We start from the raw sequence: 26,390 nt of genomic DNA, 5'->3' as shown, positions 1-26,390 counted from the left end.
CAACAAAGTAATGTGTCCGATTTACTTGTTGGTGGCTTCTCTTGTGAACTTGCTGATGAAATGGGGAATTTGGCTGATCTTCGACCCAAATCTTTCTTTTCAGACACACATCAGGAATATTGCTAAAATGTATTTTTATCATCGAAGAAATATAGCCAAATCGTGAAGTATTCTTTCCCACTCAGATACTGAGAGATTGATGCATGTGATTGTATCTTCTAGAATTGATTACTGTAATGCCCTGTTCTCTGGTTCTCATAGCCATGCTATATCTCAACTGCAACTTATACAAAATGCTGCAGCATTCAGTTATAGGTCCCCAAAACTGGAATGATCTGCCTAGCTCTGTAAGGGAAGCACCAATTATCAGTACTTTTAAAACAAGATTATAAAACGCAGTATTATAATGTAGCATTTTATGCTAAAATTATGTTCCTTTTATTCTCTGACCTGTTTTTTGTTTTTTTGCTTTTCTTGCATTCTCTTACTATATCTCAATGTTTGTATTCATGTGAAATGTGCTATATCAAAAAGATTATTATTATGATTATTATTATTATTATTATTATTATTATTATTAGTATTATTAATGCAACACTTCCACATTCCTACATTCTTTTACATGGTGTCACATTAAGTAATATAGTCGACACTGAACACATGTGAGTCATAATAAAACCAGCGATTTTTTTTTATTTTTTCTGGGAAGCAGAGCAAAAGTGCGTGTCTTGGAAAATAAAGAAGTAGCTATTATTTTAATTGAATTTACCATTAAGAAAAGTCATAGACCAGAGAACTCTATCTCCCACGGAAACTCTTTGTTGTCAACTGTGTTCTATCTTGTAATTGATAGTGCAAATGAAATAATAGTACACACTTTGTTTTTCAGTACAAAAATCTGTATTTAAAGAAAGTGACAAAGGAGCTCTTTGGCTGAAATAACATTGTGTATAAATGAAACTCTCTCACTATAACTATGTTTTAATAGAGGGGTGTTTCAGGGGCAGCAGTGTGGAGCAGTGGTTAGGGCTCTGGACTCTTGACCAGAGGGTTGTGGGTTCAATCCCCAGTGGGGGACAGTGCTGTTGTACCCTTGAGCAAGGTACTTTACCTAGATTGCTCCAGTAAAAACCCAACTGATAAATGAGTAATTGTATGTAAAAATAATGTGATATCTGTATAATGTATAATGTGATATCTTGTAACAATTGTAAGTCGCCCTGGATAAGGGTGTCTGCTAAGAAATAAATAATAATAATAATATATGTACTGCTATATACAATATATTGATGGATAGAAAGAAGAACCAGTAAGCACACATACCTGTATGTACGTTCAGTGATTCTTCTCAACTCATAATCACATCATAAAGACAAAATTAAGCCAGTTATTGTGTTCACCACATAGAGTGTTTCAAAGAGCTGGACAAATTGATGATCAGTGCAAAATGAGGACTCTAAACATTGTAATACATATTAATAGACAGGTTAATAAAAGGTGTTATTCCAAGGGGAATGTGACTAATTTCTTATGGAAGCGTCTACAATTAACATATCTTTTTATGTGTCAATTAGAAATTAAACACTACAGAGGAAACTGCAAAAGGTATAAAGTCCATTGAAACATGTTAAGTGTGTGTATTATAAAAAGAATCCTAAAGATATCTCTCATTTTATTTTTTGTGTTTAATCTATATTATTATTATTATTTATTTCTTAGCAGACGCCCTTATCCAGGGCGACTTACAATTGTTACAAGATATCACATTATACATTATTTCACATTATACAGATATCACATTATTTTACATACAATTACCCATTTATACAGTTGGGTTTTTACTGGAGCAATCTAGGTAAAGTACCTTGCTCAAGGGTACAACAGCAGTGTCCCCCACTGGGGATTGAACCCACAACCCTCCGGTCCAGAGTCCAGAGCCCTAACCACTACTCCACACTGCTGCTATAGTTCACAATCATGAATATTAAGTGTTGCCGTGACTATTACTGCACAATAATGTTCCATAAAATGGTGTCAGACAAAACACATAATCGTATAAGGTTTACAGCAACATTACCATGACCATACTGTACATGAAGCTTAGATATTTGGAGCATTCAAGCAAAAACACACTTCTGGAGTAAATATACCTTCCACTCTGATTATACGAAAATGGGAATAACACCTGCTTTTAACAAATCTAAGGCTGTAATAAATAAATGAGAAAAAAACAAACCTTTGACACAGGCATAAACCAAGTGCCATATACCAATTATATGATGCATTTAAATAGCACTTATATGATACACTTAAATAGCATATATATATATATCTGTATAATGTGAAATAATCCTCAACACATTGCTTCCAGGCAGAGATGCCACTATATATATATATATATATATATATATATATATATATATATATATATATATATATATATATATATATATAGTGGCATCTCTGCCTGGAAGCAATGTGTTGAGGATTGGCAGGGACAGAATGTAACCCTATCCCTGCCTGTAAACCCTATCTCTGCACATAAAAAGTAATTTTAATATTCTGAGGTAGTATTTTGAAGCCGTAACCACATACCAGTCGACAAAAAAGTACATTATTGGTTAGTGCTATGAGTCAGTAAGACATGCCTCTTTGAATTACATTTCTATCCTGTGTGGTTATATGAGATATATGGGTTGGATTAAGTCACGTTCAGGTTCAATTGATTCTGTGTTCTGAGACAATGGCAATAATAAGTGCTGGTGTGATTGTTAGCGTGGAGGCTCCAAACAGTGGTAAGGGGAAGCAGCCATTTGCTTTTTGTGCAGAATTAGGAATTGAAAACAACAAAAATACAGATAAATCAAAAGTTAAATCAGATGTGTCATTATTAACAAAAGGGCTGAATTTGCCAGCAGTCATATCGAGGAGTCTTGCAGTCCATGACATCTTAAATCGTAACTTCGATCTCGATATAAGAAATTTGGAGGAAGAACAGTATTTCAAATGCTTTATATATATATATATATATAAAATGATTAGTGTGTGTTGAAACTTCACTAAGAATACGCGGGATACATTTAAAAGGCACATTTTTACTCTACCCCTTGCAAGCAGATGAGTGATTGTCAGCAGTGACAGAGACGGTATGACTAATCCAACGTCACAGGGCAGCTCAGATAGTGCAGACACTCACAGGGCTAGTAGCATCGATACAATTCACAGTGGATCTGATTATGCAAATATGATAGACCATTTAAACACATTAATTTGTAGTGTAAATTCAAGTATTTTGTATTTATTACGTGTCCTAAAACTATATCAAAGCCTCCATTCTTTCATTAACTCCTATTTTTTTTAAAGGAGAAAAATTCATGTTAATGTTACAAAATGAGAAACAAACAGTCTGAGAGTGCTTAAGAGATTAAATTACTTGATTGCTTGATTCTAGTTTTGTAAAATTAAAATGCATTTTAACTCTTTCAAAAAATAGGAGTTAATTTAAAACTGGAGTAAACACACTGAAAACAGGGCCCATTATGTCCTGTTATATTTCTTTCTTCCTAAGCGTTGTTGTTTGATACTATTTAGAAAAAAGGTATTCCACATAATTTCAACATTTAATTATTAGTAGCATTATATATTTAACAGGCATGGATTGTGCGATATGTAAAAAGAAGGGCTGCACCATACAGTATGAAGAGCACATAGTGTGGTTTAATTCTGCTAGTTTTAAAAAAGAAAATAATTAGTTAGCATTAGTGTTTGAAATTGTTCATTTGTTATACTGACTTATTTTTAAACCATAGAACATGAATAAAAATGAGCTTTATGAAGTCGCAACCTATGCATTTTTTATTATATTAGAGATTAATATAATAATTAACCGCAATCAGCTTGGGAACTGTGAAGGGACATACTGTATGTTGAATGCGCAGAGAAGATCATTTCACTTGACAATTTGAAGCAGCTGTCAAGAAGTCTTTTTGATAATTAGACAAATATTTGTTGGCAAGTTTTAGATAACAAGGTATATAATCAATTCTGCATGGTACTAATTAAAACTACACTACAATATACAGTAATATATATATATATATATATATATATATATATATATATATATATATATATATATATATATATATATATATATATAATGTGTGTGTGTGTATCCCGTTGCTACACAGTATCCAATATATTTGACATTCATGCTAACATGCCTTGTGTGTGTGTCTGTGTGTGTGTATATATATATATATATATATATATATATATATATATATATATATATAATATATATATATATATATATATAGTTGTAGTCAAAAGTTTACATACCCCGATGGAAATGTATAATTTCTAGAGATTTCTCGAAAACAAATAATGATAGGATAAATATTCTGTAGCAAAAGTTTTGTTTTTGAGAATGAGGGAAAAAAGTTACAAGAAATAGATGTCTAGAATTACTTATTTCAGCAATTTTTTTTGCAAAACTCCAAAAATGCTTATTCAAAAGTATTCATACCCTGACAAGGAAAATGAAATTAATAGCTAGTTCAGATTTAGATCGGGACTTTGACTAGGCCATTCCAGAACCTTGATTTTATTCTTCTTTAACCATTCTGAAGTAGATTTTGATGTGTGCTTTGGATCGTTGTCGTGTTGGAACGTCCAGTTGCACTTTAAACCAAGTTTTGTAGTGGAGGGTTTCAGGTGATTGGCCAATATCTTTTGATATGCAATGGAATCCATTTTACCATGTACTGGAACTAAATTTCATGTGCCATTAGAGGAAAAACAGCCCTATAGAAGGATATTATCACCTGCATGCTTGACAGTAGGTATGTTCTTTTCTTTGTACGTCTCACCAGACTTTCTTCAAACGTAACGACTACCAACATGACCAAATAGCTCGATTTTTGTTTCATCACTCCACAAAACCTTTGACCAGAACTCATATACATCATTCAAATGCCGTTTTGCAAACTTTAAGTGATTGTCCTTGTGACATTTTCCTAAGAGTGGCTTTTTCCTTGGCCTGCGACTATTGAGACCTTCACCATGCAATACTAGACCTGTGGTTGAAATGGAAACCCCAGTCTCACTTGCAGCCAATTCACTTTGAATATCTTTGGCAGTCAATCTCGGACTGTTATTAACCTTCCTCACAATTCTTCTACTTGTTCTTGGTGAAAGAACCTTCTTTATTCCAGACCGAGGGAGCATTGCGACAGCATATACAGTTCATTTACTGTTTCAGTGACATCTATGTATCAAACCAATAATATTAAATGTTGCTATTGTGGCTTTTACAAAAGAATGCAGCACTGATATCTTTATATATATATATATATATATTTTATATATATATTGTTAAGTCCAATACATCCTCTTTTATACAAGCCAAGGTTTTGATCTATATTAACAAATCACAAGCCTTTAAAAATGACTCATACACAGTTTTGCTGTGACAGATCTGCTGTATCGGTGCCACGCCCTTACCAGCTTCTGCCCATAGTGAGATGTGTGTACACCGTTTACCCTAGCATATTTACGTCCCGCTTTTGCTCACTAATGATTGGACAGCTGCGAAATCAGGGCACATGTTTAACTTTACTATTGGTTAAACTCCAAAGACCGTCAACTGAAACAGAGAATACCTTCAACGATATTTTGAGAATGATCTTTGTGAACGCACCCAATATATTCAACTGTTTATGTCCTGCCTCCGCTCACTTATGATTGGACTGCCACAGAGAAAATGCAGATCTTCTATTGGTTGATTTTATTTTATATATATATATACAATATATATATATATATATATATATATATATATATATATATATATATATATATATATAGATTAATCGGTCCAATTAATCTGTTAATCGGAACAGTCCTTATATATATATATATATATATATATATACAGTGCCTTGCGAAAGTATTCGGCCCCCTTGAACTTTGCGACCTTTTGCCACATTTCAGGCTTCAAACATAAAGATATGAAACTGTAATTTTTTGTGAAGAATCAACAACAAGTGGGACACAATCATGAAGTGGAACGAAATTTATTGGATATTTCAAACTTTTTTAACAAATAAAAAACTGAAAAATTGGGCGTGCAAAATTATTCAGCCCCTTTACTTTCAGTGCAGCAAACTCTCTCCAGAAGTTCAGTGAGGATCTCTGAATGATCCAATGTTGACCTAAATGACTAATGATGATAAATAGAATCCACCTGTGTGTAATCAAGTCTCCGTATAAATGCACCTGCACTGTGATAGTCTCAGAGGTCCGTTTAAAGCGCAGAGAGCATCATGAAGAACAAGGAACACACCAGGCAGGTCCGAGATACTGTTGTGGAGAAGTTTAAAGCCGGATTTGGATACAAAAAGATTTCCCAAGCTTTAAACATCCCAAGGAGCACTGTGCAAGCGATAATATTGAAATGGAAGGAGTATCAGACCACTGCAAATCTACCAAGACCTGGCCGTCCCTCTAAACTTTCAGCTCATACAAGGAGAAGACTGATCAGAGATGCAGCCAAGAGGCCCATGATCACTCTGGATGAACTGCAGAGATCTACAGCTGAGGTGGGAGACTCTGTCCATAGGACAACAATCAGTCGTATACTGCACAAATCTGGCCTTTATGGAAGAGTGGCAAGAAGAAAGCCATTTCTTAAAGATATCCATAAAAAGTGTCGTTTACAGTTTGCCACAAGCCATCTGGGAGACACACCAAACATGTGGAAGAAGGTGCTCTGGTCAGATGAAACCAAAATCGAACTTTTTGGCAACAATGCAAAACGTTATGTTTGGCGTAAAAGCAACACAGCTCATCACCCTGAACACACCATCCCCACTGTCAAACATGGTGGTGGCAGCATCATGGTTTGGGCCTGCTTTTCTTCAGCAGGGACAGGGAAGATGGTTAAAATTGATGGGAAGATGGATGGAGCCAAATACAGGACCATTCTGGAAGAAAACCTGATGGAGTCTGCAAAAGACCTGAGACTGGGACGGAGATTTGTCTTCCAACAAGACAATGATCCAAAACATAAAGCAAAATCTACAATGGAATGGTTCACAAATAAACATATCCAGGTGTTAGAATGGCCAAGTCAAAGTCCAGACCTGAATCCAATCGAGAATCTGTGGAAAGAACTGAAAACTGCTGTTCACAAATGCTCTCCATCCAACCTCACTGAGCTTGAGCTGTTTTGCAAGGAGGAATGGGCAAAAATTTCAGTCTCTCGATGTGCAAAACTGATAGAGACATACCCCAAGCGACTTACAGCTGTAATCGCAGCAAAAGGTGGCGCTACAAAGTATTAACTTAAGGGGGCTGAATAATTTTGCACGCCCAATTTTTCAGTTTTTTATTTGTTAAAAAAGTTTGAAATATCCAATAAATTTCGTTCCACTTCATGATTGTGTCCCACTTGTTGTTGATTCTTCACAAAAAATTACAGTTTCATATCTTTATGTTTGAAGCCTGAAATGTGGCAAAAGGTCGCAAAGTTCAAGGGGGCCGAATACTTTCGCAAGGCACTGTGTATATATATATATATATATATATATATATATATATATATATATATATATATATATATATATATATATACTGTATATAGATAGATAGATATATGTTGCTGTATTGCTGTAGCTGCAGAGACAACAATATTTACAAAAAACAGTGTGCTAAATATACAGCACATACACACAGCACTACATTTAACCGACTCATTAATATTACACAATATGTTTAAGAGACTGTGCTGTGCTGTTTTGCTATATAGTTAACAGTACATCTTTATATTTAGTTTACTATACCACATTTCCCAAATTTATTAATTTCAACATGTAATAAACTTCACCATTTTAGCATAGTCCCATCTCAATTAAAATAGAATGACACCATCAGCACTACACTGATAAGTTTGTTGTAAATCGTGCTGGGTAAAATCGAAAAACTTTTATCTGAAAAAGGTATGACATCAGCATAAGAGCCATTTTCTGTTTACATTGTAAACAGGGCCACTGTTATATGACCAATTGTATAACCTGTCTTGTGAAGCATTCTTCATGTTGTTAAACTCATGTTATTTATGCTGAGAAATACATTATCCTTATTAATGGAGCTTTAAAGTCATTATTAGGAAAAGTGTCATCCTATAAAAAAAAAAATCAGTCATTTCTTGCACTAAAATGCAAATGTGTAAGTTACGGGGATTTATTATTCCTCTTTGAAGATTTAGTGATTATAAAGCCATGAAAGAAAACCCTTCAAAATCTTCATGCATGTTAGATCATTTCTAAAAAGCTGCAATTCAGAAATAGCTTTGATATATTCAAGGATTCAGTCAAAACTTTATGTAAAAGCAGTAAGAAAAGAGGGGGGGTTGACTCAGGCAAGGTTGAAATTACAGGCATTATTAACATTAGGTAGCTAGATTACTTGTAGAATTAGGCTTGCTTAAAATTCAAAAGGTAGAGCACACTAAAGAATCAAGTGCAGTTAACATATTTGATGACTGATGAAATTATTAGAATTATTTATTTCTTAGCAGATGCCCTTATCTAGGGCGACTTACAGTTGTTACAAAATATCACATTATTTTTACATACAATTACCCATTTATACAGTTGGGTTTTTACTGGAGCAATCTAGGCAAAGTACCTTGCTCAAGGGTACAGCAGCAGTGTCCCCCACCTGGGATTGAACCCACAACCCTCCGGTCAAGAGTTCAGAGTCCTAACCACTACTCCACACTGCTGCCCTAAACACAACTCAAAGTTGCTGCAGTATGTCCACTGTTTTGTCATTTCAAATATTTGACAAAGCACTAATTAAACTAAAGCTACAGTATGCAGTGCAAAAGTACATCATGAAAAAACAGATTTGTAGGTGAAAAACGCGAGAATAAAAACTGCTACATTTGAAATAATATATAAACACGTGAAATTTTTGTTCCACTAAAATAAATGGCTTTACATAATCTCTGTAACTTGGGAGAATCCGGTATGTGTGTGTGTATATATATATATATATATATATATATATATATATATATACTTTTTTTCTTGGCTACCTACAGTACTATAGCTTTAAAGTAGATAGGGCTAGCCCATTATTTGTTTGGTTTTAATACTCACAATATACATAAGGATTCCAAATTGTCTAATGCAGCAATTAGTGACAGGTAGAAGCATTTGTAAATATCATTTGAGTATAAGAATCTTTGAAAGCCCTACTAGGCTGCTCAAAATTATTATTTATTTCTAAGTTTTTGGGAGGTTTAGTACATATAAATATCGCTGAACATCCAAAGTCATTAACAGTTTAACGTTTTAAGGATAAGCAAGTGGTTTGAAAAGAATTGCAGGCTTTTTAATATGCATAACTAAACATTAATATCTGTATTATAAATAAATTATACTGCAGCACTATCCAATTTAATCAGGTTGTTCTGTTTAATCTTATGCAGCACAGCAGTAAGGACACAGATTTTTCATCCAAATATTTCTTGGTTCAACTTACCAGTCACTCTTTTCTTTAGCCAGAAGAAAGAAATGATACGCTGTGATAAGATGAAAAATAAGAAAATAAAGATTTGTTTAAGCTAAGTAACGACCTACATATTTTTTCAGGTTAAGTTTAGCATTTGGATTTGATCTTATGAATGGAGTCGGTTCATATAGATACCTGTACAATTCAGGAAACCCTGGTTAATTGAGATACATTTCTGTATCCTAAGAGAGAGACTTCTGACCGCTTGTGGCAAAGTGGTAGATTGGTAGCAGGTGTATATCAGGTGCAGTGCAGATGCAGTAATTCCAATAATAAACAGACAACAAAGTACGGGTGAAATGAGGGTTTTATGATTATAAATCCAGTTGTCTGATGACCAGCCAGAAAAAAATAGTTATGAAAAAGGGTTGCAGTCCCGCAAACAATAAACACGGTACAAAACACACACAATTAGACAAACACGATCACTGGTCCAAAGTGAGTGCTCTCAGTGCTTGTGGTGAAGTACAATATATTACGTGCTATTGGTGAAAAATAAGTGCTGTGCTGATCCGGCTTTGTGCTGGCCCCTGGCGACAGCTCTGGAATTGTGTTTAGCCGTCTAGTGCTATTTAACAAAAAAAACACAGACAGTTACTAAACAGAAGATACCAACAAAACACTCACAAACTCTTTATTTTTATTTTGGGGATATCTCCCGGTCCTTCCAGTCTCCTCGTATCTCTGAAACCCAAGCGAAGGAAAAGATTTACAATTCTCCGGCCCCTTTTATGCGATTATGCATGACCCCTTGGTAAACGATTGCAGCTGACTCTATTGCCTGCAGCTGCTACCTCGTTTACCTTCCAGGTCAATACGTTCCCGGACCGGAGTCTCGCCTTCTTCCAGGCTGACTGACTTCCCGACCCAGGGAATGAACTATCAGGCCAACCTGTCCAAAGCCTTTCCCTTTCGCTACTTAGTACCCTCACAGGTTGAAAGGGAGATTTACAACCAGAACTCATTATATTTCTGTCACACCGCTCTATGGTCTCTACAGTGTATGCACACTAGGCAGATACAGTGTAAAGTGGTGATGTAAAGGGTTTGGACTGCTTAAGGTAATAAAGTGAATGAGTCAAACCAAATGTATTGTTTACATATGTATGTGCACCAACAGTATGCAGAACAAATAAATAAAGAAATACCCCACTGTATTGTCACTTGCCAGTGTTGCATACTTCAGATGATGGATAATTTGGTATGTGAAGACATTAAAATGTGAAAAGGGAAGCATCATAATAATAATAATAATAATAATAATAATAATAATAATAATAATAATAATAAAGACAAAAAAAGATACTACGGGTCTCGAAATGTCACATGCAACCTGAGTAACTGTCAGATACATAAACACAGAATATAATCTATACATCACGGCAAGTTAGTCCAGCAAAAAAAAGTAATAAATCACCTACCATGAAGAGTAAAATAAGACTTGGAACAAAGCAGACAATCCATTCAAAATACCAAATTGAATTATACGTGTCACTTTTACTTTAGAACCATTAATAGCACATACATTGTTGCAAATGTGATCATAACAATAGCATTAGGCAATTATTTTTCAAACTCACCTGTTATTATGCAATCATGTTTGACATTTTCAAGAACGAAAGGCTAACGTTGACGACAATTATATGATATTGAATGCATGTTGTTTCAGACTTTTTACTTTAGGAAGTAGTCTGCTATGTGTATTGCCTTAATAATAAACAATGTGTGTTACTGCACACCCCTATGTAACTAGAATTATATCTGAAGACTCCCCAGTCTCTACAGTGTGTTTTCAGTTATTATTGGCTGTAAATTATCACAATGATCATGATTATCAGATGAATGAATAAAATATATTAACTATGTTTTTTTCCCCTTTATATTAAATTATTTTTCAAATTTAATGCGATATATATACTTGAGCAACATGACAACTGCCTCTACAAGTCACTGTTTAGAAGAAATAAAACTAGACAGTTTTCAAAGACAAGCAGTTTTATGAAACAATGGTTGGTTACAAAAAAGCAAAAATAATACAACCAAATGTATTTGTTTGGTAGCTTTTCAAATGTCAAAAGCATTCAAAAAATGCTTTCCAGTCTAAATAAATTCTATATTGCGATTTAAAAATATCAGCTGTTGAAGAGTTTCAACACAGAATTGATTATGTTGCGGGGTCACTACCCATCAATATCCACTGAACAGCCTTTCAGGTGGAACGCTTGTGGCTGCCGAACACCGATACTTGCAAGATAAATTGGAAAGATCTGGAAATGTTCAGTGGATCAACCTCGATATCACTTTCAGGTAAGCTGAGATACCTGAGAATCTCACGCTGAACTGTTTCTGACAGACAGGTTTCTCGCAAGTACTTCAGGTTTTCTCTTCTTGGCTGTCTGTTTCAAAAGTGAGGTTAAGCCCTTCTTGTTTTTCCTTTTTCTTGAAGCAAACAAAGTGTGGGTGCTGCTTTCACCATGGCTATCCTCAACGCCATGATCCACTTCCTCACTGGGCCTGGCTAGAGCCACCTGATGCAAGTCACTTTGGCCACACCCACAGCTTCCTGCTTAATTGCTGCAAGAGTGACATCCGTATTTTCAAGATACTCCTGTCTAAAATGAGAATCCATAAATAAGCACACACTCACAAACTGTTTCACTCCTTCAGCTGAATACCAAGACTATAAAGTCCTCTGATGTGTTACACTTGAGCTGCTTAACCATTTCTTGGTCTTGGTCAGCATTCGCTTCCAGAATATCTCTATGCAAGTGCTGCAGAAGGGGACTTAAAGCAGACATGTTTACATGGTCTCCACTGAGAGAATCTGTAAACTCCAGTAGTGTTTCCATCACTCGTGCTATATAAGTAATAAATCTGATGACCATTGGCTCCCATTTGGTAGGAACATCCTGTAGAAAAATCAAAACACTTTTAATCAAAAACACACCACACATTTAAATACAAAATATATATGATTTTAATACAAGTGTTTCTAATTATGGTAATTATCTAATTGAGATTCATGACTAGAAGATAAAACAAGTTGAGACTGAGCTGTTATTTATAGAAACAAATGCTACAGCATTTTCAGTACTCATGTCTAGTTTAAAATAAAGAAACAGAAAAAAGAAGTTTAGGCTAATAAACTTCTGCCATAAGGTTGTTGTTTTTTTTTGCATTGAGATAATTGCAATTACATTTAATCTACAGCTAAAGTTTTGCATCACCCTAAAGAAGTAACTCATTTTGCTTCATAATGTCGAATGAAACCTGTTGAATAATGTTATGTTAACATACTGAATTACATACCACTTTGTAGTTTTCCATATACTTAACAAAAAACTGAAATCTAACATGAAACACTGTACTATTATGGCTTCCGGTAAACTTTTGCGATATCATTTTGTAGTTTCTTTGATTACATGATGTTAAATAAAAGCTCTAAATTATGTTTAGGGCTTCTGTTTTTCTGTTTTTATTAATTGTACTTTTTGGTGCTTATTTTTAGCAAATAGTACAGGGCAGTACCCCAGTACGGCAGGCTAAAATATAACCACAGTAGAACCCCTGTTATCCGTACCCTGATTACCCATGTGTGGCAATGTGGTTTGCAGTGCGTAGGTGCAGGAGTGGTGCGGTGATCAATGAAAGACAGACAACGATAATCCAGGTGCAATGGTGTTTATTTATAATACAACTGTAAATAATAGCGAAGAGTAGTACACAATGATGTGTACTACTCAGAATAAACCACGGGGTTTAGTCCCGAAAAAATGATACAGTAAATACACACACAAAACACAACATGGTCACAAGTCCAAAGTGAGTGCTAACGTGCAAGTGGTGTTGTCCAGGTTTGTGCTGACCTTAAGCGACAGCTCCTGGTACATGTTTAGCAGTCTAATAATAACAAAATTAAAATTAAAATCACAGAATTAAACACAATAAAAACAAACAAACACTCACTACTTTTCACTCTCCTTTGGGTACGTCTGTAACCATAACAAAGGAACAGAACACTCGCCCACGTCCCCTTATGTACCGTCAGTGACGCCCCCTTGGTTAACGAGTCATCATTTTCTCCAATCCACGATCGCCACATCGCTTCCCGTCTGGGGCGATGACTTGGTGTACCATTGCTCCGCCCCCTTTCCAGATGGCTGACTTCCACCTTTCCCTGGAATGAATTGTCAGATCATCTAGTCCGGGACATGCTGTTCCTTTTCCAAAGCGCCCTCACAGGTCGGGAAGGAGATTTGTAACCAAGGTTAATTTTGTCTCTGTCACACCATGTCTCCGTATCAACAGGTTGTGCCTTTTCAGCTCTGCAAAATGGCTTCAACTGCCTCAGCAAGCAAACCAAAATGTGTTGTACTACCTTTACACATTAAGGTAGTGATTATATCTCAAATAAAAAATAATTACTCAAAAAAATTGCTGAAGACTACAGTCTGGGAAAGAGCACCGTATCTTACATTAAAAATGTTGTACAACTAATGAAGTTGATTCTGCTGCTTGGCCGTCATCACGGAAGACCACGAAGCAAGCCAAGGACTCTAATTTTGATGAAGCTGTCTATCGGTGGTTTATAAAGGCGATAGAATAAGGAATCCCTGCTAGCATCCCTTTACTGTGTGAGAAGGCTAAGAACTCAAATCAAGCTTTGGGAGGGGATGTCTCAACCGCTTTAAAAAGCATCAAAGCATTTGACAGCTTACAATCAACAGGGAAAAACTGTCTGCCTATTCAGGGATTATTGCTGAATATATATATATTGTAACAGAGCAAGAGCTCTGTATGTAAATAGATTGGGTGATGTTTGTGTTTTGGTGGTGGTTGGCAGGGATAGAGTTAATTCCTGTCCCTGCCAAAAACATGTGAGAATGTGGCTGTTCCCAAACAAGGTAATTGGTGTTAATTGGAAACAGCCACAGACTATAAAGAGAGCTTCCAGCTCCATTAGAGATAGATCACCAGGGGGCTGGTATGAGAAGTGTTTGGCTGTTGAAAGAGAGGTAAACTGTTTGTGAAGGTTTTTGTTGACAGGTAAACGGCTTAGCCGTTCTGTGGGTGAGTCAGGGACCTGTTAAGTGAAGTTAGATTCTACGTTGAGCTAGGCTTTTGTTTTGTTTTGTGTTGTAAAAATTAAAGTGCACAGTAGCGCTTCAAATCAAAGTTTTGGTGTCTGGGTCTGTGTTTTTTAGGGGCAAACGAACCAAAAGTAGTGAAGTCCTTTTACAATATATATATATATATATATATATATATATATATATATATATATATATATATATATATATATATATGACTATAGCTGAGCACTATAGTCAGTGGAACAATTTTTTAATTGTGATGAAACAGGTTTGGAAGATGTTGCCATCTAAGACACTTGCTTAGAGAACGGAGATGTCTGCACCTGCCTACCGAGCAAAGAATGTTGGACTGTCCTGGCATGTGCCAGTGTCAGTGGAATGCACAAGCTCCCATTAACAGCTATTCGCAAAGAAAAGAATCCACGTGCATTTAAAAATGCAAAATAAATGCTTTGCGCATTAACTACAAATCACAGGACAACGCATGGATGGACAGTGCTCTGTTTCATGATTGGTTTTTCATACGTTTGTACCAAGAGTAAGAAGTTATCGGAATAAAAACAACATCCCATCAAAACAAATCTTGCTGATGGACAATGCACCCTCTAATCCTGATGACAGATCGCTTACCTTTGGTTTATTTCTGCCTCCCAACGTAACAGCTCTTGTACAGCCTATAGACCATGAAGTACTGGAGGGTCTGAAACGCAGCTATTAACTGAATCTTCTTAATCGCCTACTGATGTCAGATAAAGCATTTCAGAGCGATGACAGCTTGTTGCAACGGTGGATGAAAATTAATATTAAAGGATATTAGAAGCATGGGAAGACATTCCCAGGTCAATGTTACAAAAATCATGGAAGAATCTGGGGCCTGAAATTACTGATGAGACTCGGGAGAGCAAACTGACAGCTGAAGAAGAGGCATGTTCATTTGTTGACCTCCACAAGCTCCCTTACTGCAAATTGGTAAAAAAAAAAAATGACACAACTGACCCTGGCCATCAGTTACTGGATGAAGAAGCAATTGTACAGTCTGTGCTACATACTGAAGACAGTGAAAATCCCTCTGAAGAAGAGTCAGCTGAAAAGGTTTCTCACTGCGATGGTGTTGAAGCTGGCAACTTCTTTCTACAGTACTTGGAGCATCAGTCCGATACAGACCAGCTGCTGTTGATGAAGCGGCTACGTGATTGTGCAATGGCAAAGACAGCCTCATAATACTATACTATACTGTGTTTTTATTGCTACTTTTAAATTGCATTATTAAAATCTGGTACTTTTTCTAAAGCTTGCCTGGGGTGGCTCAGCATTTTAAAATAAAAGTGTCATCATTTGACATGTTAAAGTAACCAGGGAAAAGCTGTCTGCTTTAAGAAACTTAAGTTAAAAGATATTATTCTGATCTTTCAAACTTTCGATATTCCGATCTGGGCCTGGTCCCAATTATTTCAGATAAGGAGGTTTCTACTGTATTTGTTAATATTTGACCACACAAAATCATGTAATCTTTATATATCCATTTTTTTAAGCCCCTGATGCAGTATGTTTTTATTTATTTAAATTACCAAGAGCTTATAATAACTATAACACACTCAATCTTGATGTGTCAAGATGTGTTAAAATAATAAAATAAACTCGTATGACTCTTCAAATAGACATTGTCAAAGAATGTTACCTTTTTTTGTATTTCTACATAAATGTTTATATATATATATATATATATATATATATATATATATATATATATATATATATATATATAAGGGGTGCTGACCATCTTGTATTGTGGATTCTTTAGGAGAAAACAACACGCCAGGACAACATGTTAAACTGCAGGGTATTGTGCCTCCAGCCCCTGAGAAGTCTTTATATTGGATGTATATGGACACCCTGAAGGGCCTTATTGAATTTATAATCCAGGTCAAACAGTGGATTTAAAAAAAAAAATAAAATACATAAATAATGTTTAGGGCAATTTATTTTTTTTTATATTAAATATCCTTACACCAGTAAAGCAGTCCTATTTATAACTGAACTACACACTAAATTAAGCTGAGTAAATGAATGTAATTGAAACATGCAAAAGTAAGTAGATCTTTATTTTTGATGTGTTGAATTGTACATTGCCTTTGAAAAGATCCACCAGGAGGCATAGTTGAGACAACACTGAGTGACTTTTTTTTCCCTCTCAATGCAAGACACTGTTTCGAGCACAACAGAGGGACGAGAGGAATACAAATAAATTCAATGCCGTCTCGGACTTCAATAATTTTTAATGTAGGTTTAAATGTTATATTCTTCTCCGTGGGCATTTCTTACATTTACATAGAAATCCCTTAGTATTTTATAAAGATTTTCTTAAAATGTGCATTTGCCACAGTTGAGACAATTTGTTTTTTGTTTCAGCCAGTCCTGAAAGACAACAATTTTTTTTGTGGTATTTTTCCCCGTTTTGATATCTTCCACTTCATTTAATTGTTCTTCATCCAAATCAGCATGTCTACTTATTACTTTTGGTATTTTCTTGCTGGTAATTGGTCACTTAGTTTTATAGTTACTGTACATCTGTAACTGAAAACAAGATGGCTACCGGTACTTTAAATTCTGTGACAAGGCTCCAACGTTCCATATTCATCCAATATACGGTCAGCTGGAACCTTGCTCGACCAATCACATTGCTTGTTTCACGCTCCATTACCAGACCTGGATTATAATATTCTTTAAGGCAGTGCTGCCCAAACACGGTTCTGGAGAGCCCCTATCCAGTAAGTTTTTTTAGGTCACCCTAAATTGCTAATTTCTAAAGACTGGGAACACATGGAAGTTATTGATCAATTAAGCAAATAACTTGTTCAATTAAGGGAACTCTGGTCATTGGGCCAGTTTACATGCTGGGAAAATGTCATGACTTGTTTACTGTCATGATTTATTTAAGGTGGTACGGTCTGAATTACAATTTTAGTTAGTTTTGGTTTATGTTTAGTTACAAATGTAATACATTATACAAAAATCAAATACAACATGAAGTTTCAAAGCAGGAATTGTTAAATTAAACAAACCAAAACTATCTAAAATTATAATTCAGCCGTACCACCTTAAATAAGTCATGACAGTAGACAGATAAGTCATGACATTTTCCCAGCATGTAATCCAGGCCATTGAGGGCTGAAAAGGGTAGTTCATTTTTTGTACCAAATGATCTCTAAATGGCTTCATTTAATAAATTACCTGCTTAATTGATCACAATGAAATTGTTCCAGGTGTTAAGAAATTGATGATTAAAAGTTACCTATAAAATAACTTGCTGGATAGGGGCTCTCCAGTACCGGGTTTGGGCAGCACTGCTTTAAGGCATGACCACTGATATTGTGTTACATTTTATTTATTTTTTTTACATTGTTATTAGAAATTAATCAAAGCGGTGGTTCTGGCAGGGAAGTCACTTTATACCGTTAGATCAAATCGTGCATTTTCCAAGTTGCTCCCGCATATCTGCAACTTTCAGTGCGGGAAAATCCCACAGAGATATTTTAAGACACCAAGTTACTATATTTTTCACCCAATTTAGAACACCTGAAACGCTACAACAATCTCTAAAGAAGTGGGTGTCAGCAATGAAAGCACTATGAGCCGCATTCTGAGTAGTTCTGGTTAAAATAAATAAATAAATAAATAAATAAATAAAAGTAGTGCTGGATATTTTAAGTACCGCGAGACTTTATTCTCTCGTAAGTGATTCTCGGCCGCTATCTTTAAGGATTATAGAAACTCAGTACACTGCAGTAAATAAACAGTTTTGAAACAAATTACGATATAGTATCGTATCGTTTCAGACCGTCGGGCCTAATTCCAATTAAATGTCAATATGTAATAATTTTGATAAAATTGTATCATTTATCTCAGTATATGTGATGTACTTTCAACATTTCCACAAATATTAGTAATGTAGCTAGCTAGCTACCTATTGGTGATGATAGTAATAACATGATCCAACCAACATTTTTATAGTAATTCGCTCACAATATTCATGTCATCATTAAAGTTACACTGTAGATGAAGCAAATGTTAAATATTAATAAGCAACTAAATGATCATACTTTCACATCTCAAAATATAACTTTTCGGTTTTAAGAAATCATGTATTCAGATGTTTTATATGACTAAGTCTGGGTCTGAGACCTAGACCTCACTGGTCTTTTAAGATGTACTTGATGAACACAAAAGCTTAATACCCAAAGGCTGTACAGTGTGTTGGCGAAGATGATTATAATTCTGAACCAGCTTTACATTCTGGATAAAGGATCGCCTTGAACACAAATTATTCTATGTCTGTGAGCCGGTGATCATATCCAACCGATTACAGCACTGGGGGTACTTAGACCTTAAAAAAACGATGTTAAAAAAACACTGTGTCTAATCACCTAAGCCCTAAATTGAATTATTATAGTCTAAGGCACATTGCAATCTCAAATTGCCAGAACTGACTTTCAGGCAATGTGTTCTTGATGTCGTGTTGTGTGCTGTGGCATAATACTAAAAGATTATTTTGAAATGTTTAAAAATAACAATTTAATTTGATTCTGCTTTGTGCATTTCAAATACTTCATTTTCGTTATTGACTTAAAAATTGCCTGAGTTTCTGTTTTATTGTAGAATGTAAAATATATGTAGTTTTCTTTTACTTTTTATGGGAAGAGGAAAAATGGTTTTTGACTGTTGTGTTGTTGTAAGAGTAAGATCAAACCTTTGACTTCCTTAATTTTGAGGCCTAGGCCCTGAGCTATCTCTTGCAAATAGGCTTAAAGATGCACTGCTTTATGCTATCAGATTTTCATTTTTGATGGATCACCTATAAACAAACTGCCCATGGTTCTACTCAGTTATGTCAACATAAACCCTTAGATTCAAGTCTCTTTGATACTTAATGGACTCCACTGCATTGCAATCATGACGGAATAAAAAGGTTGTTCCACAGTTATGCACTGGTGTTTAGCTTCTAATGGGTTCTGCACTTATATAGTATAGTGGTAATATAACTACAGTTTGTAAACCCCCATGTACAGTACTTGGTTTGAATACCATCTCTCTGTCTCTATTTTTTATAAATACTTATTTTTTTAATAAATGTCATTTCAACACTGGCAGTATATTTATTTGAATCATGTATTTTAAGGTTAAAATCTATTTATGAACAAAAATGCTGTTTTTGCTTTAACTTATTAAAAAAAAAAAGGCTTTCATTATCCTAATTCAATCCATTGATTCAATATAATGAAACAATATACCGGCAATAAAAGTTAAATATAATAATATAATAAATATAATAAAATGATCAATTAATCACTACTTTATTTAACCAGGTATGATTGGATAATTATGAAATATGAGATTCAAGTATACCTTGCCTATATATGTATAGTGGCATAGCCTTGATTTCAAAAGTGGGAGGGACAGTTTCTGTAACTGGGGCATGCATGAAGATTATTCTACCTGAAATAATAAAATATGTTACACAAGTATAACAAAGCATTGCATCCCTTGTATGTCTAATTAAAAGATCCAAAGACATTCCTGTGGCAATCATTCAAAACACTAAATTGTTGGCACAATGTTGTCATGAGTGATGAGTGGCAAATAGCTATATTATTCAGTCGCTTCTGAATCATGGAATTATGAAGCCATGACTTTAGTCTTCGAAGAGCATGAAGTTCCACTCAGATCGGAGCCTGGATCCAGGATCAAAATACCTTTAGTACAACTGGCTCCTGAGACAGTGTTGAGGGCTAGAGCGAGTGGCAAAATCCAGATTTGCTGTTTTGCTATTAAAATGATGCTAGTACTGTATTGGTATAAGAAAAGGCTGTTTTTAAAAAATATTTTCAGCTTCCATCCACTTAAAATATGCAGATGATATATTGTAACAATAAAAATCAATATTAAAGTGCTTGTTATATAAACCAAACTATAACGCATCTAAGCAAAAACACACACACTAAACCAACTCAAAACATAATAAAAAACAACAACTCTAATAATAAATCTCAATAGTGCAGTACAAAACACACGCACACATATGTATATATGTTACAGCCAATGTCCGAAGTCAGTCAATGGCCGGGCATTGTTGTCAGTGCCCAAGAGCAGCGGCCAATGACAGCATTGACCGGGCATTGATGTCATTGCCTAGTTTTGTCAGTCAATGTTGTTATAAAGAACTAAATAACAACACTGGCCGGGCAATGACGACATTGCCCAGTAGTAGTTGGCCAATGTTGAAAAAATCATATTACTACGACTAAAAAAATAAATAAAAGTATTGCTTTATTCAACCAAATAATGCTCTGACGAAATCTTTCATTTTAAATAATAAAAGTGAGATTTGGCAAAGTACAGTGTGTAGGAGTGTTTTATACTTTATACAATATAACTGTATTCAACCAAATGTATTCCGTATTAGTAGAACCAACGACACAGAGCTAGATGAACACGATTTAACTTTTTTTTTTCATTTTTTCTTTACAGTGTACTTATTGCAGCATGACAGGTTACTATGACACAGTTACACAGTTTACCATTAGCTTTTTTTTTTACGTACACTTATTGTTAAAACTTAATTTTGCAAGAACATTTTTTTTTTTTTTTTTATAACACAAGAAAAAAAAAATGTCAGTGTAGACACTTAGAATTACATAGTTTACCATTAGCTTTACATGTACACTTATTGGTAGAACACTTCGTTTTGCAAGAACACTTTTTGTTACCTTGCCCACCTATGAGTGACATCTTTGAAGCCACTTCTCAAAGGCTTTTCTCTGTGTCTTGAATGGTGCTAATGTCGACTAAGTTTTCCTTGCACACTGTGAACTGGCTTCGAGTGTATAGCTGCTTGAGGGTACCTTCTGTAGTTCCTAGTTACTTTCGTCTGTATTGTACTCAACAACTGTAAAATCGCCCAGTTTTGTGAATAAATCGTTTGTTGTCGCTTTCCTTTATCAATCCCACAATGCACCGCTATAAACAATGCTTGACGAGAGCTGTTGGCAGTAACACCATTGCCCGAGATTCACTGGGCATTGTTGACAATGGCCGGCCAATGACAGAAGTGCTATTTAATTATACTCAGTTTAAACTTAAGCATAATTTAGTCAGTTGAGTAAAAACTATATACAGGATTTTATTGTAGAAGACATGAAAACAAGTTTCCTGATTAAACATGCCATTTATAATGAATAACTATATTAGCAGTATATAATAATATTATTTATTTATTTCCCAGGTGAAAAAGTACTATGGTAATTACTGTGATAAAGTGATGGTAGTATTGTAGTAAATATAGTATGGGATAGTATGGTATACCATGGTATTATCATAGTATACAATGGTAATTACCATAATTTGTCATGGTAATCACTACAGTACACTATAATTGACCATGGTATGTTCCTATGGAAAGTACCAGGATACAGTTCTACATGGGAAATACAAGATGGTATTTACCATTGTAAAGTACTCTGCTATTAACCATATAGCATAATGAGTAGTACCACAATAATGTACAAAAATGAAATGCAACTGTTTGATTTTTCAATTTAGCACAGCTTATTATGTTTAATGGCAACACAGAGTGTGTAAACATATTGATTCAATCAAAGAAAATGTGATTAGACGGCATTCACATTACAAGCACTTAGGATAACACAACATCCTACTAAATACACTCAATGATGTAGTAAAACATTTTAACACTGAAATTGAAGCATTTTAAAAAACTATAATGTAACCCTTCAGCTAAATTGTCCTACACTAACGTGACATTTTTTTTAAGAACATAACTGGATCACATAGCATAAACTAAGTGCTGAAGTATTAACCCTTTGCGGTCCATTTATTAATCGCGCGTCAGGCACGCCAGGAATAATTAATTTTCACACGCGCAGTTAATTTTATACGCGCTGTTTAAAAGTATTTTTTTTCACAGTCAAACGGGTTTAAATGGCCCTGCATATCAACAAAGCACACACTAGGCATCTCCAGCCCCTCCCCAGCCTTTTGTTTGCTATAGCGTTCAGCTGTGTAAGAAATAAATAATAATAATAATAATAGTCGTACATACCGATCGATCATCTCCAGATCACTCGTTTTATCACCAAACTCCTCAATAATGCGATCAAAGTCATTATTTTATTACTATAACATCTGAAAAAAGCTCTGCAAATGTCCATGATAGTCTCAGTGCGCTGACGCACTTAGCCAGCTTGTTTATTATGGACGCCCATTATCTGATACCTGATACCATGTATGACTATTCATGAAATACGCCTTTTTTATTTTTTATTTTTTTTTTCCGACTTGTCTCGGCTCCTGTCGCTACCACTCGGCAATTGAATGGTTTTCTCGGCTTTTTCCGGAGAAAAAACGACTAAACACCCGTTTATTGCGTTGCTATAATGATGTCGGACCCAGTCCGACAAAGGACCTGTGAGGAATAATTGCAATGTCGGACCCAGTCCGACAATGGACCGCAAAGTTAAAGGAATAGGTTCCTAGTTACAAGTAACAGATGAGTTACAAATAAGAAACCATTTACATTTAAAACTACTGTAATTACCTCTGTTAAACTAAAATGTGAAAATTAACTAAAACATATCTAAACGTGATACAGAAAAACAACAAGTCGAAGTTAAAAGTAGAAAACTATAAGCTATTTTTGTATTGAGGAATAATTATACTATTTTCATTTCTCCGTAGCTGCTTCATTTCATTGCCAAACTTCTTCCTAATGGCTAGCTTGATAGCAGTGTCATGCGTTCCAGGGTATTCTCTCTTCACAGCTGCTGCCATAAGAAACATTAGAACAGCATCACATATTAAATAAAAAACAAATGATAAAATATTTAGCATGCATTTCCCATAGTACATATTTTGAAGAAACAACAAGATTAAGAAATTAACATTTAGCCCATCTATACTGTAAGGCAAGACTGGGATAAAAATGTGCTTTATGTAAAATACAAATGTAATATTAACCATTTTAATAAAATAATATAGCAAAAGTCATTTAATAAGCAAATTTACCTATGATATCATAAAGCTTCTTTGTTGGGATTAGACTCCTGCCAGATGTGCCTCCTCCACATATTTGGAGCAACGACTGACAAGTCCCTCGCCGATGAACTAAGGAATACATAAGAATTAGATTTAAGAGACAAAAGTATTTTTGTGAATTAATAATAAGGTAGAATCTAAACACAAGCAACAATATATAAGATCCAGCATTGTGGCAAAGTGGTAAGTAGTGTGCAGGTGCAGGAGTGATGCAGTGATCAATGAAAGACTGACAATGATAATCCAAAGTGCAACGATGCTTATTTATAATCCTGGTCTGGTGACCTCAAATAATAAATACAAGTACCGGTTTAGCGTACCCACAGTAAAGGAACAGATCACCTCGCTAAGTCCCCTTATATACCGTCAACTATGACCCCCTGGTTAACGAGTGCAACCACTTCTCCAAACCACGGCTGCCACATCGTTTCCCTTCCAGGTCGATGATTTAGTGTACCGTAGCTCCGCCTCCCTTTCTAGATGGCCGACATCCACCTAACCCTGGGAATGAATTGTCGGGCCATCCAGTCCAGGGTACTCTGTTCCCTTTACACAGTGTCCTCAAAGGTCGGGAGGGAGATCTAACACTAAGAATCATTCTTTCTCTGTCACAAGCATTTATTATGATCATGATATTTCAGGTACGTTTGACATAAGTTACTACATTTACAAAACATCATTACTGTATTAAAAAGGTGCTCTGTAGTGCACGCACCCAGCTGTACTTGACTGCCTGTTGCCAATCTAACATTGCACTGTAATACTATATTGAATGTAAATGTATTAAATGAATGATAGTTCCCTTTCTTTAACTAGACTTAAGTGGCTGTGAATATTACTACTATTTCGTTGTTTTAGAACGTGACCTGAAACTAACTAGATTTTTTATATTCAGGCTACAGTTGAATATTAAATTTATATTTGGAATAAAACAGTAAATAAATAAGTAACAGTCAGCACTCTGAGTCTCCGACCAAACTTACCTCCTAAATCCAGAATATTTGTATTTATTTTAATAATATAATAAGTAATACATATATCATTAGAGGGTTGCATGTTTTGATATACTGTACATAATATTATGGTGCACATATGCTAACTAACATTTGTATTGAAAAGTTTCATTTTTATATGGGGGCTGGTTATCATGAGGCATGTTCGTGTTTCTGTGGCTGAACACCTGGACAATATATTCAGTTAATTTAAAACATTTTGTGCAGGTATACTTTCATGGATTTATAATTATTTTAACATGTTTTACATGTATTATTGTTTTTATAAGGTTACAATTTTCCAGCTACAAAGTTTCTGATTGCATAATCTGCCATATTGTCCATACAAAAATATTGTATCACCATTACAGTTAAGAAGCGACAACAGTTACTAATCTTCAGTACAATAAAAAAAATAACAATAATATAGGAAACATTAAGACTATGGTGAAGTATGCATTACTATGGTAAATAACATTGTACTGCAATACTTACCACATTTAAAAAATAAAGCACATTGTACCATAGATCAGATTACCACACCTCATCCTAAAGACAGAGCATAAGGAAGTTAAGTGTGCTTTATCAAGGTCACACAATGAGTCAGTGGATGAGCTTGGATTTAAAGCCAGGAACCCCCTGGTTCCAAACCTTTTTTTTTTTTTTTAATCACTGGACCACACAGACTCCACAGCATACAACTGTGAACAGAAAATAATAATAATAAAAAAAACATTGTAAAAACATTTTCAACTTAAGTGGTCTGCACCATCACACATAAAACAAAACAAGAAAAGATATTCACAGTTGGGCATTCACATTGTAAGACATCTGATTTAATACACTGCTTCAAGCAAATGCATTTAAAATTTGATGATTTAAATGCAATGCACAAAAAATAACTTTGGTAAAGGTACAGAAAGTATAACATGAATACAAATGTATTTGCTTTTGTATGTGTTGCCCTTTGTGAAAGAAATAATGTTTTAATTTGCTTGCAGACCCATAGAAGAATAATAAACAGCAGTACAAAATAGCCCCTCTTATTAATGCATGATGTTGTAATAGTTTTTGTAAATTCACTTTAGCTAGAGCAATCTAATTTTCAAGAAAAACACCACCAGTATTCACAAAAATCCAAGTTTCTTGTTGTATAATTAAAATAATAATAATAATAATTGCTCTAGACAATAATTATGTATTGTCATAATTTGCCAATGTTGCTGTTTTCTTCAAAAGGCCTTGGGCAAATGTGAAATCTACTTCAAAAGTTTGATGCATTTTTTAACATGGCAAAACCAGCAACATTTCTTACATCTCCATTGACTCTCCATAGAATATTTTTTGCCAAGCTCTGTGTATATACCACAATGCTTTGCGCGCAGTGAGATGGAAGTCTCCATTGAAAATCAGCGGATTCGAGTATCTTCTTAAATAGAATATCTTTTGAAATGTCCTTCTAAATAAGCTGCAATATTATTGGCTGAAGCAGTTTTGAGTGAGGCTGGATTTTCATTGGTTAAAATATTAGTGAGTGCTCCCGTTGACTAGAAAGGTTGCAGTGTTTTCGGCACAGTGCGAGATTGACAGTTGGAAGTTTGTCTGTTTGGTTTGC

At 34.8% G+C, this 26,390-nt stretch overlaps 1 protein-coding gene and 1 long non-coding RNA gene across 2 annotated transcripts in view; one reads left to right on the top strand and one right to left on the bottom strand.

Moving 5' to 3' along the window:
* The window catches only part of LOC117421382 (teneurin-3-like), a 932,247-nt gene that overhangs the window by 364,482 nt on the left and 541,375 nt on the right, over positions 1–26,390 (top strand). The gene's annotated exons all lie outside the window — the stretch shown is intronic.
* On the bottom strand, positions 22,857–25,436 carry LOC131737552 (uncharacterized). Its single transcript, XR_009329200.1, has 3 exons — positions 25,271–25,436; positions 23,754–23,852; positions 22,857–23,512 (listed from the first exon to the last, which is right to left on the bottom strand). It is a non-coding gene; the product is annotated as an uncharacterized LOC131737552 (long non-coding RNA).

Source organism: Acipenser ruthenus, chromosome 1 (assembly GCF_902713425.1).
Source record: "Acipenser ruthenus chromosome 1, fAciRut3.2 maternal haplotype, whole genome shotgun sequence".
NCBI classification, from domain to species: domain Eukaryota; kingdom Metazoa; phylum Chordata; class Actinopteri; order Acipenseriformes; family Acipenseridae; genus Acipenser; species Acipenser ruthenus.
Note: the sequence above shows the minus strand (reverse complement) of the source record. Positions and strands in the feature narration are given on the sequence as shown.